Genomic DNA, 13791 nt, shown 5'->3' on the forward strand with positions numbered 1-13791 from the left:
TTTTCATTTGACATTGCTTTTACATGGTTTTTCATGTTATCTAAAGCAGTGGATACATTGCCAGATAAGTCAGGAATGTATACACAACATTCAGTCTTAATCATAGCACAGGCCCTTGAGTAGCTGTGAGTATGTCCAAAGCCATTCTACTATGAATTACCGCTTTTCTCATTTGGATTTGCTCTTCATTTAAGGCTTGGATGGCTTTTGTTCTATCTAGAAGGGCCTGTTTTGTGAAATTAGTCAAGGTCTCTGCTTTAATCATGATATCTGTTGTCCCTACAGAGGGTACGAAAAAGGCAGCAATATACTCATACCATTGAAACACGGATCTTGTCCACCTAGCATGTAAATAAGGTAGATTTACCGGGGCTTGTTGTATGCCAGCAAATTTGAAAAACTCAGCAGTGGCCACAGGACTGGAAATGGTCAGTTTTCATTCCAATCCCAAAGAGAGGCAATGACAAAGAATGCTCAAACTACCACACAATTGAAGTAATGCTCAAAATTCTCCAAGCCAGGCTTCAGCAATACGTGAGCCATGAACTTCCAGATGTTCAAGCTGGTTTTAGAAAAGGCAGAGGAACCAGAGATCAAATTGCCAACATCCGCTGGATCATTGAAAAAGCAAGAGAGTTCCAGAAAAACATCTATTTCTGCTTTATTGACTATGCCAAAGCCTTTGACTGTGTGGATCACAATAAACTGTGGAAAATTCTGAAAGAGACAGGAATACCAGACCACCTGACCTGCCTCTTGAGAAATCTGTATGCAGGTCAGGAAGCAACAGTTAGAACTGGGCATGGAACAGACTGGTTCCAAATAGGAAAAGGAGTACATCAAGGCTGTATATTGTCACCCTGCTTATTTGACTTCTATGCAGAGTACATCATGAGAAACGCTGGGCTGGAAGACACACAAGCTGGAATCAAGATTGCCGGGAGAACTATCAATAACCTCAGATATGCAGATGACACCACCCTTATGGCAGAAAGTGAAGAGGAACTAAAAAGCCTCTGGATAAAAGTGAAAGAGGAGAGTGAAAAAGTTGGCTTAAAGGTCAACATTCAGAAAACAAAGATCATGGCATCTGGTCCCATCACTTCACGGCAAATAGATGGGGAAATAGTGGAAACAGTGACAGACTTTTTTTTTTGGGCTCCAAAATCACTGCAGATGGTGACCGCAGCCATGAAATTAAAAGATGCTTACTCCTTGGAAGGAAAGTTATGACCAACCTAGATAGCATATTCAAAAGCAGAGACATTACTTTGCCAACAAAGGTCTGTCTAGTCAAGGCTATGTTTTTTCCAGTAGTATGGATGTGAGAGTTGAACTGTGAAGAAAGCTGAGTGCCAAAGAATTGATGCTTTTGCACTGTGGTGTTGGAGAAGACTCTTGAGAGTCCCTTGGACTGCAAGGAGATCCAACCAATCCATTCTAAAGGAGATCAGTCCTGGGTGTTCTTTGGAATTGGAAGGACTGATGCTAAAGCTGAAACTCCAGTACTTTGGCCACCTGATGTGAAGAGCTGACTCATTGGAAAAGACCCTGATGCTGGGAAAGATTGAGGGCAGGAGGAGAAGGGGACAACAGAAGATGAGATGGTTGGATGGCATCACCGACTCAATAGACATGGGTTTGGGTGGATTCTGGGTGTTGGTGATGGACAGGGAGGCCTGGCAAGGTGCAGTTCATGGGCTCGCAAAGAGTCAGACATGACTGAGCAACTGAACTGAACTGTTGTAGGTTAGGCTTTTGTTACACTGGCATTTATATCAAATGTAACCTCATGACCTGAGTCTATTGACTCTAGGTCTTACACCAAGAGAGCAAGGAGAGGTTATGATTGATAAGAGAGAGGAAAGTCTCTTTTTGTCATCCCAGAAAAGAGCAGAGTGGTTGTAAATCTCCTTGGCAGAGCAGTGACACCCACCAAGGAAGTCCATCCATCACTTATGGAGGCATAGCCCTACATACCCAGCAGTTGGAAATGCTGTGGAAGTCTGCACAGGAATGTGCCCATGAGATGAAAACATTGTCCTGAGTTGAAACGGAAGTTAAATTCAAAATCACGTTAATGAGGCCAAGCAGCAGGAGTTGATTGTGCGGTTTCATCCTGAAGAGGCTCATCCAGGATCTTCTTTTCCTTCTTCTTAAGGATGGTCTTAGTCTCTCGAGGGTCAGCGGGGTCCCTCTGTGCAGTCCACTGAGCGTTTTTGGGGTCTGCGTGGTATGTTCTCTTCACCCTTGTATGATGGATCCAAGGGACAATACCTGCAACTTTAACTGCAGTAGGGGTAGTTAGAATAACATAAGGGCCCTTTCACCAAAGGGCTAGCAAATCATGTGTCCAATCTTTGACCCATACTTGGTCACCAAGCATAAACTCATGAATCTGTTCCCCAACCCTTTCTTGTACAAACTTAGTTACCCGATTTATTACCTTACCCTGTTCCATCTGCTGTGAAATCCTATCTCCCCTTACCTAGGCAAATTTGTTGACACTTGTTTTATTATGGGAGGGGGCCTGCCATACACAATTTCGTATGGAGAAGAGCCATGGGACTGTGGGGTCATCCTGAGTCTGAGCAGAGCTGTTGGAAGCAAGTCCACCCAGGAGCAATCAGTCTCTAAGATACACTTGGAGAGTCTCTTTAACGTCTGGTTGGTTCATTCCACCATCTCAGAACTCTGGGCCTATATGCAGTGTGCAGTTTCCATTTGATGTTTAAAGTTTTGCTCACTTGTTATACTAAACCAGCTACAAAAACTGGGTCATTGTCTGAACCAATGCTGGTAGGAAGTCCAAGTCTGGGAACTATTTCCCTAAGCAAGCACCGGGCTACTTCTGATGCTCTTTCAGTCCAGGTGAAAAAGCTTCTACCCATCCCGAGAACGTACATACCATGATCAGCAGGTAACGGTAGTGTCACTGAGGTTTCATTTCAGTGAAGTCCACTCCCAGGTGTTCAAAGAGCAGCGTGCCTTTCAGCTGAATGCCCAGAGGTTTTTGTCTGAATACCCAAGAGGCAGCGTTAACCTGTGAGCAGGCAGCATGGCCTAGGTGGGTCGCTTGGTGTGTTTGGCTTATCAGATTGTGTGCCAGCTCCTCTGGTACCAATAATTTGCCACGTGGCAATTCCCACCATCCCTTTTGAGTCTTGATGGCCCCTTCTGCTTTGGCTAACCTGACAGCCGTTGTCCTTGTTTTATCAGACTAGTGCCATCAGTGTATAGGACCCAACTAGGGTCTGGAACCTTGTGTCCTTCTTTAAAACAAACCCCAGATATCTTACCGCCTCCTTGCAGATCTGTGCCTTCTTCTTTGACACCCGGTAACCTGCTTCCATCAGCAGTGGAGCAGTGCTTTTGTCCCTTCCGAGCATTTTTTCTTGGTCTCGGCGGCCAGCAGCAGGTCATCCCTGTATTGTAGGAGCCAACATCCATACTCTTTCGGATGGAATGAGTTCAGGTCAGAAGTAAGGCTTCCCCAAAGATGGCTGGGGACTTCTTAAACCCTTGTGGGGGAGTCCAGATGAGCTGCTGCTTGGTGCCCCGCACTGGATCTTCCCAATCAAAGGCAAAGATGGGCTGTGATGCTGGGGCGAGGCATACGCAGAAGGCATCCTTGAGATCTAGGCGAGTATAAACTTTAGTCCTCGGCGGGAGGAGGCTAAGTAAGGTATAGGGGTTTGGAACAGTGGGCTGGTTGACTAGCCTGAGATTCTGTACAGGCCTAGAGTCCTGTCCTCCTTCCTTTTTGACTGGCAGGATCGGTGTATTCCAAGCCAACTGGCACTCTACTAGAATGCCCGCTTGTTTCAATCTATTGATGTGGGGCAGTATGCCGGCCCAGGCCTCTATCGGTAGCAGGTACTGGTGCTTTCTAACTGGGATTTGAGTTCTACTTTGAGTTCTGTTATCACTGGGGCTTGATGTTTAGCCAGCCTGAGGGGAGAGGGGTTTGTCTTCCGCCCAGACCTCAGGGAATAATTGAGTTAGCTCTCTCTCATGCTCTTCCAGCCCACCCGGTTCTTCCTCTGGGGACTCATGCAAACTCCACTCATCTTGGGGTGGTATTGAGAGAGAGAGCTAATAAGTCATAGTGTCCTTCCAGAAGGTGGGCCTCTCCTCAGGGGAGAAAATCACTTGTGCTCCCAGTTTGGAGAGCAAGTCTCTTCCCAGCAGGGGTACTGGGCACTCAGGAATGTAGAGGAATTCATGAATCACTTGGTGCCCCCCATCTGACATTTTCTGGGCTGGCAAAACGATTTAATCATCACTTCTCCCAATACCCCAGTCACGGCGGTAGTCTTTTTGGACAGTGGTGCCACAGGTTTTGTTACTACCGACAGTTCTGCTCCTATATCCACCACGAAGTCAATGTTTTGGTCCCCCACCTTTAAGGTTACCATGGGCTCTCAGGGACCTGATATCTCTGAGCCTCGGCAGCCCTATTTAATTTCCAAGTCAGCAAGCCCCACAACTGCGGGAACTTCCTCTTCCTTCCTTGCCTTAGGGCATTCATTCTTCCAGTGGCCAAAAGCTTGTCACCAGGCACACTAATTTGGCTGTAACGGGACCGGGACCAGCTGAAGGACTGTCCTGTCCCTGGGGCAGATGAGGTTTTCCGGAGGGCCGAGATAGACTTTTCCAGAGCAGCAGCTAGCATTGCAAATCTCTTATCTGTTCTCTTTCGTTCCCTCCGGCTCTCTGGCAAAGCGCAGTCTCTGCTCAATTCCAACGTCTCCCTCCCCTTCTTGTCAGTACTCACCGGGAGAAGTGGGGGATATAGCTTGGGCAGTTTGGCTGGAGCTGGATCCTGGAAGTTCTGGCCAGAGGCTTCTGTCACCGGGATTGGAGCCTGCTGAGGTGGCGGCTCTAGCACCTCAGGGAGAGCTGGTGGAGGAGCAGCGGCTGCTGCAGGACTTCCCCTGGCCCTGGATCGGGCAGTAAGGCGGTGTCTGGTCCTGGTGGAGAACTGGGAGGCAGGTGCGTCATTATCCAGTATGGGGGAGGGGTCAGGTCGTCCCCGTCCAAATTCTGTAGAATTTCCTTTTTTATCATCAGTCAATTTTTGTGCCATTAATATTTTTCCCTTTCTCTTCTGGATACAGAACCTTGTCCAAGTAGGAGGGTCTTGAGCTAAGCCTAGCCATGAGTCAGTATATGGATATTGATCCAGGTGTCCTGGCTCTCCTGTGACTACTGTATAGACTGCTTCCTCTATTTTTAAGTTCATGGTGTTCTCTGGTGGCCATCCTACTCCCATAGGGGGCCATTCGACCTCACAGAGCATGTGGAGGCGGTTAGGCTTCATCTTCACCCCATAGTCTCCTCCAAATCCCTTCTTAAAATTTTTAATCATGCACTCCAATACAGTTGCCTTAGATTCACTTCCGCCCATCTTGCTTATCTTCTCAGACCTTCTACTTTTCCTTTTCGTTTTGTCTACAAAGTTCTCAGTACCCTATGTACTTCTGATATTTCCACTCAAGACACTTAAATTGCCATTCTGCCTCCTTCTTAATTGGGGTGAGAAGAGCCTTACCTGCCAGGTCCCAGAGGGAGAAGGGGGATTGGCGTGCCTTCACCTGCTGGTCAGCACAGCCGAACCAGAACACCACGTGGTCCAAGACTGTTTCTCCCTTCAAGTCCATTTTGCCTTGGTGGGCTTGATCAGGTGCTGATGAAAACACAATTGGGTTACATATCCCATGTCCCAGGCCATCTCCAGAAAAGCCAATTCATACTCACTTATGTATCCTCCTCCTTCTAGCCTTACAGTTTCGAGGGGGTCAAGAATTTCACAGCAAATGGGACACCTGGGGGAGGGCAGAATATGAACATACAAGGACCAGTTTTCTATCCTAAAAATCCCCTGGCAATCGCTGGTAATAATTTTCCCTGAGACAGCGTGGACACACCTCCTAAGTGACCTTCACAAATTTCCTTCCTAAACCCTAGCACGCTCGTCAACCTGTGTACAAGCAATCGCTGCTGCCTGCCTATTCCAGGCCCTTGTGGGTCTGTGCCCCTTCTAGTCCCTCCCAGGGGTGTGATCAGGCCCCCTCTTCCACCCTGCCAGGTGGGTTCCTCCTCACCTGAGTGCTCAGTTACCTTGCTGCCGTTCACTACCTGCCAAAGCGAAGAAACCGGGCTTTGAAAGGCTGAGTTCTTCCAGAGGGGCGAGGCGCCTTCCCCTCTCTGGGAGATTCAAGCCGCAAAGCCTCAGGGTGGCCTCAAATGAGACCTGTCTTCTCAAAGTGAGGAGTTTCCTGGCCCATGCACCAAATGTAATAGCCACACATTCTGGGAAACAAACTTACTCAGAAGGACAATGCAGATAGTGGAGTCGGGCCCAAGGCAGAGCCTCCTCTTAGCCAAGGACCCTGACCAGCATTTGTGAAAATCTTTTATACCCCATGTGTACGTGTCCAAACCCACCACCCCAATTTCCTTGAGACTTACATAAAACAAAGGATGGGTAAATACAATCACAATAACCCCATCATTCATGTGTTATGTGTTCAAACAGTTAATAATCAATAAGAATTTATGACCTGTCCAGAGGCAGGGAGGGGTGATTAGAGTGTGTTTTCTCTTAGGCGATGACTAACCTGGATGTGATCTTCAAGCTCCCCTGTCCAGAGAGGGTGTTATCCTTCTCTTATCGTTTCCATAGCCACTAAGCACAGAGATCAGAGTTCATTGGAGAGGTGGCCGAGCATGATCAGCATGAAGGAGTCCAGATCTGTCTGTTTCCTCCTTCACAACCAGTCCATCCTAAAGGAAATCAGTCCTGAATATTCACTGGAAGGACTGATGCTGAAGCTGAAACTCCATTATTTTGGCCACCTGATGCGAAGAGCTGACTCATTGGAAAAGACCCTGATGCTAGGAAAGATTGAAGGAGGGAGGAGAAGGGGATGACAGAGAATGAGATGATTGGATGGCCTCACCAACTCAATGGACATGAGTTTGAGTTAACTTTGGGAGTTGGTGATGGACAGGGAGGCCTGGTGTGTTGCAGTTCATGGGGGTCGCAAAGAGTCAGACTCAACTGAGTGACTGAACTAAACTGAACTGAAAGCCTTACAAATAAGGGGTAGCGACTGTCCCTTTAATGTGGATCCTTTGCCAAGTTTCCTCCTGATGCATTTATCTTTAGCTGTCGGCCAAAGTTTTTTTCAGTTTCCCTTTGATCCCTACACTGATAATTCATTATTTAAGGAGGAAACAGAACAGGCTGTCTTGAAAGCAGGACTCCATCTTGGGCTGGACTGTGGATTTTGAGCTATAGCCCAGTATCTATGGAAATGACATACCAACTAGAAAACCAGGCTCCCAGAACCCATCACCTAAAAGAATACCCTAATTATCTGTGTGACCGAATAGAATCATACATTCTATTATGCTTATTGGGGTATGACCACAGGCCTATTGATAATTGTCCACTGTTAACTACCTAGGCTTAAGGCATATGAATCGTGGGTTAACTTTGATTGTATCTTTCTTTTCCTTTGTTCAGACTAGTTTCAGGAAATTTGGGGAAGTAAGTGGGTTTGGGTACATACACTTAGAGCCTATAAGGTTTTCACAAAAACTGGTCGAGGTCCTTGGCTAAGAGGAGACTCTACCCTGGGCCCATCGGTGTAATAAACTGCACTCCACTATCTGCATTGTTCTTCTGAGTGAGTTTGCTTCCCAGAACGCATGGTGACAACATTATAACAAGCCCCATGTGCTTGTGTGGGTGCCTGCTCAGTTGTTGGACTTTTTGTGACTCCATGGACTGGTCTTCTCAGGCGGCACAGTGGTAAAGATTCTGCCTGCCACCCAGGCGTCTTGGGTTTGATCCCTGGGTTCGGAAGATTCCTTGAAGGAGGAAATGGCAACCCACTCCAGTATATATGCCTGGAAAATCCCATGGACGAGGAGCCTGGCTGGCTATAGTCCATGGGGTTGCAAAGAGCTGGAGGTGACTGGGCACACCTGGGAAACCCAGCCATGCACTTGGGACTGACTGTGCCGGGTACCATGAGAGATGCTTTACCTGTCTTCTCACTTACTCCCACAACACTGATAAGTGAGTATTATCCTCATTTTACATGTGAGCACCCAAGCTCTGAGACATTGACATTTCCAAGTGTCAGAATCCGGATGGGAAAGCAGTTATAGAACCCAGAAGAAACAGCAGCCTGTCTCAGCTGAAATGGTAACTTCCTCAAAGACTCTTTGCCTGAATCTCCAGGCAGCTGAATTCCCCCATGACACACTCTCACAGCATCCTGAACTTGATAGAACTCAAACCACATCTGTTAGTATTGCTCCCCTGTTGTCCTCACCTGCCGGATTATAAACTCCAGAAGTGGGGTTTATACTACTACTGCATTCATGGAAGCTCAAGTCACCCTCACATCAATCAAAGCTGAGTAAGCAAATGACATCAAAACCCTTAGAATTTTCTGCTTAGATTGTGCCTCCAATAAAGCAATAAATACAAATGAATTATTCTGAAATTTATATCTGATTTTCACAGATCTATCTATTCTTAGATCCCCAACCATAGATGAAACCCGGGCCCCAGTAGCAAAAGTTCTAACTCCTATCCACTGGGCCTCCAAATTCTCATTAAAAATTAAATGTATAGTCAATTGAGGAAGGTTACAGTTTGGATATTTTACATATGTATGTATCCGTGACTCAGTAATTTTGCAATCTGAATCAGGTTTATATCCTTCAGCAATCCATAAGAAAAAAATTCCTGCATAAGCACCAGGTTCCCAGGAGATCATATGGCCACAGACATGGAGGTGGAAAAGCAGACGTTTGGCTCTTTTTCTGCCTCTGCCATGACATTGCTTCTACAACCACCCCACCTCAAACATGCCCTTGTCGTCATGGGGCAAAAGTAACACCGGTCTCTCTGGAATATTTGGGCTATTTGAAAAACTGATCATCGCAAGTTTCTTAAAGAGTAAATCCTCGTGACATCCTGAGATGTGGGTCAGTGCGGTCCACATGTGAGTTACTAATAGGGAAACTGGGAAAACATAAATGAGGAAGTGAAGAAAACTGACTTGCATAAATGATGGTTGCGATCCAGTGAGTTCCTGGATCCTGACCTCAGTTGGTTTGATCCACTATGCCAGATGAGAATATATTAATAACATAAGAGTATACAGGCACACGGGAGGGAAGCTATATGGTGATATGAATAGATCTTGTCTTTTCAGAGACACTTCATAATTAGACTCCTTACAGTTTTGTGGCATGTTCCAGCTTACATACATTCTAGCTAGAGCGCTTTAATTGGGTTGGCCAAAAAGTTCTTTTGGAGTTTTTTTGTGAACCCCTGTCTTACGGAAAACCCCAAATTAACTTTTTGGCCAAACCAACAGAAGCATCCTAGCCCTGCCATTCGGGAGGGTGTGAAAGTTTGGGCCAGTTGTTCAACTTCCCAGAGCCTCGACTTCCTCATTGGGAAGCTGGGTGTAACAATGCGTAGTCCACAGTGCTTGTTTTGAGACTCAGGTACCCTTACACATGTAACACAATCCAGCTCCATGTGCAATACGAGGTATGTGTTCAAGAGACGAGTACTTATTATTGTGACTCATTTAATCTTCATAATAGCCTTATAAAGTAGATTTGGACCCGGCTTTCTAAGTCTAGAGATTTCCCCCTATTTTCTCCCAGACTCAGTGACTCCCAAATTTTGTGATTATCATGATTAGCAGTACATGCGAATCTCAATAATTATGCAGGGGCATCATTTCTGTGTGACCTTGGATTGACTTCAGTTGTGACACTGGGTTTTTAGGGACTCACAGAAGGGTTACCTGGGTCTACAACTGCAAACAGTTGTAGGACAACAGCTGATTTCAGAGCATCATCAGAAAATAATGTTTTCACTTGTCTGTCTAGAAAAATTAAGATTTTCCTAATGCAGAAATCCCTTAGTGAGAGCAATCTCTCCGACATTTGTGGCTCCCTTCAGATTGTGATGCATGCGTGCTAAGTCACTTCAGTCATGTCTTTGCAACACTATGAACTGTAGCCCTCCAGGCTCCTCTGTCCCTGAGATTCTCCAGGCAAGAATACCAGAGTGGGTTGCTGTGCCCTCCTCCAGGAAATCTTTCCAACCCAGGGATGGAACCCATTTCTCTTTATGTCTCCTGCATTGGCAGGCAGGTTCTTTACCACTAGCATGGTACACAGCTACTATGTTGTTGTCAGTTATTGGGTTAAGATTTACTGAAGTTTTAAAAAATTTTTTAATGATCCCACTGCAGTCTAAAGCAAAGAGAAACTAAAAGCAAGTATATGTCAGAGGTTGGAAAGAAGGAAGTTAACATGTACTGAGCATATGTTATTCTTCGAGGAGCTCTTGCATGTTTATTAATTCATCTAGTCATTCCAAGTTGTGTGTGCCTGTGTGCTAAGTCACTTGCTGTGTTCAGCTTTCTGCAGTCCTATAGACTGTAGCCCACCAGGCTCCCCTGTCCATGGGATTCTCCAGGCAAGAATACTGGAGTGGGTTGCCAAGCCCTCCTCCAGGGGATCTCCCAACCTGAGGATCAAACCTACATCTCTTATGTCTCCTGCATTGGCAGGTGGGTTCTTTACCACTAGCCCCATCTGGGAAGCCCCTCAAAGATGACTGGGTGCCTATAACGTGTCAAGCACTGGGCAGTAGGAAGCAGCAAGCAGAAGGAGTCCCTGTGCTCTGCAACTCTGTCTCCCTGGGGAGGCAGATGGTATTAAAAATAAAAATCGCACAGAAGTGAAACTGCAAGTGTGGCAGATGCTTCAAAGATGATCACGGTGCTTTACATGCGTATGTTGAAAGATTTGAATTTGGGTGGGTGGGGTTGTTCCAACGGAGGTAAAAGTTAAGTTGAAAGCTGAATGATGAGTAAACAACATGGCAAAGTTGGGGAGTGGGAAGTATTTGAGGCCAAGGAGATAGCTTGTGCATGGGTGAAGGTGCTGGACTGAGAGAGTGCAGGGACTGGCACTGCAGGGTCTTGCAATATCCCTGCAGCAATAGGGCTAGAGAGGGCACTGGAAGGGCTTCAAGCTTTTGGCAGGCAGAGAAGGGATGTGATATGACAAGGTTTACATTTTATATAACATTTAAAATTTTTTTTAAATTTTGGTCTTCACTGCTGCATGGGGGCTTTCTTAAGTTGCAGCAAGTGGGGGTTCCGCTCTAGTTGCTTGGGCTTCTCACTGCGGTGGTTTCTCTTGTTGCACAGCATGGACTCTAGGCATGCAGACTTTAGTAATTGTAGCATTGTACTTGTGGGCTCAGCATGTGGGATCTTCCCAAACCAGGGGTTGAACCGATGTTCCCTGCATTGGCAGGCAGATTCTTAACCACTGACCGCCAGGAGAGTCCTAGATTTATATTTTAAAAAGCAAACGGTAGATATTCTGTTTCCACTCTTGGGTGGATGTCTGTTTATACAACTTGGATGTGCATCTCTCTACAGCTCTAGGCTAGGTTCCCAGTTTGTTTTTATTAGCTTTATGTCGATGTATACCTGTAAATGTGTATTTCACTCTATGTCTATAGGAAAGTAGGTACTTGGAGCCAGGAAGTAAGCCTAGGGGTGTCAGAGAAAGCAGGAAGTATTCCTAGAATAAGGACCTATAAGTCGCAGTGGTCACTCACAGTAACCAGGTAGGTTATTGTGGTGCGAGCTGAGGATTTGTTCAGAGGTCCCCAGAGGAAACAGACTGCTCAATTTTGGTCACCAGTCTCTGGGATGATGAAGGCCCTGGGCGTGCATGCATGCTCAGTTGCTTCACTGGTGTCCAACTCTTTGTGATCTCATGGACTGTAGCCCACCAGCGGGCATTATTTCCACTCCACTTCATAGCACTTATTTCTTAAGAGAGCCCCAAGCTAGCTGATTGTTTAGTCACTAAGCTATGGAATTCTCCAGGCAAGAATACTGGAGTGGGTTGCTATTCCCTTCTCCAGGGCATCTTCCTGACCCAGGGATTGAACCTGGATCTCCTGCATTGCAGGCAGATTCTTTACCATCTGAGCCACCAGGGAAGCCCGAAGAGCCTGGAAGACCCTGATAATTATTATACTCATGCCAAAAAAGCACAATAAAGTGAATTAAGTGGGACATTATTCATTGTTATCTCTGGTTCTATAAACAGTATAAACAATGCAAACATGGGCAAAGAAATGCCCTGGAAATAGGGAAGTAGTTGGAGAGATAGGGAGGAGGTGTCTATCCCACATTACATGTAGCATATGCTATCTATTGTGTTCTTGGTTTGGGTCCAGGCATCAGGTAACTGCCAATGCAAGAGACATGAGTTTGATCCCTGGGTTGGGAAGATCCCCTGGAGAAGGAAATGGCTACCCACTCCAGTATTCTTGCTTGGAGAATCCCATAGCTTAGTGACTAAACAATCAGCTAGCTTGGGGCTCTCTTAAGAAATAAGTGCTATGAAGTGGAGTGGAAATATTGCCTGCTTTGTTGACTCCAGATAAGGAGTTAAGGTGGCCTGTGTAGGGAACAGGCCTTGTGTTGGAACTGATTTAGTGCTGGTGACTTGGGCCTTGTAATGGTAATTGTTTGCATCCAGACTGTGGCCAAAGTGCATGTTGGAATGCTCAATCAGCTGGATGGTCAGTGGCTTCTACAACTCTCATTGAACAGTTATTTGGGCATGATTGTGCAATTATTTGAATATTGCATTAGACTTTGTCATCTATTCATAAAATGAATAGAAAATGGAAAACACTGTGGCTGAGAAACTTGGGTCTTCTTAAGTTATTTCATTTGCAACCAGGTGAGAAATCATTAGGTGTGGTGATAGAGGCAAACCTTTTTTTTTTTGCATTAAAAAAATCTGAAGTATAGTTCACTTACAATGTTGTATTAATTACTGCTGTACAGCAAAGTGATTCAGTTATACATACATACACACATATATTCTTTTCCATTATGGTTTATCATAGGAAATTGAATACAGCTCTCTGTGCTATACAGTAGGACCTTGTTATCCATTCTACACATTGAAAGCTTACATCTGCTCACCCCAACCTCCCACTCCATCCCTTCTTCAACCTGCTCCCTTTGGCAACCACCAGTCTACTCTCTGTTTCCATGATTCTGTTTCTGCAGAATAGATTGATTTGTGCCATATTTTAGATTCCACATATAAGTGATATCATATGGTATTTGTTTTTCTGATTTACTTCACTTGGTATGACAATCTCTAGTTGCATCCATGTTGCTGTAAATGGTATTATTTAGTTCTTTTTTATAAGTGAAGTGAAGTAGCTCAATTGTGTCCGATTCTTTGCGACCCACTGGAGTGGGTTGCCATTTCCTTCTCCAGGAGATCTTCCCCATCCAGCGATCGAACCCAGGTCTCCCGCATTGTAGACAGACGCTTTACCATCTGAGCCACCACTGAGAAGTATTCCATGTATCAGTTCAGTTCAGTTCAGTCGCTCAGTCGTGTCTGACTCTTTGCAACCCCATGAACCGCAGCACGCCAGGCCTCCCTGTCCATCACCAACTCCCGGAGTTCATTCAGACTCATGTCCATCAAGTCAGTGATGCCATCCAGCCATCTCATCCTCTGTCGTCCCCTTCTCCTCCTGCCCCCAATCCCTCCCAGCATCAGAGTCTTTTCCAGTGAGTCAACTCTTCGCATGAGGTGGCCAAAGTACTGGAGTTTCAGCTTTAGCATCATTCCTTCCAAAGAAATCCCAGGGCTGATCTCCTTCAGAATGGACTGGTTGGA

The sequence above is a fragment of the Budorcas taxicolor genome, chromosome 6 (assembly GCF_023091745.1).
Source record: "Budorcas taxicolor isolate Tak-1 chromosome 6, Takin1.1, whole genome shotgun sequence".
Classification (NCBI taxonomy): Eukaryota; Metazoa; Chordata; class Mammalia; order Artiodactyla; family Bovidae; genus Budorcas; species Budorcas taxicolor.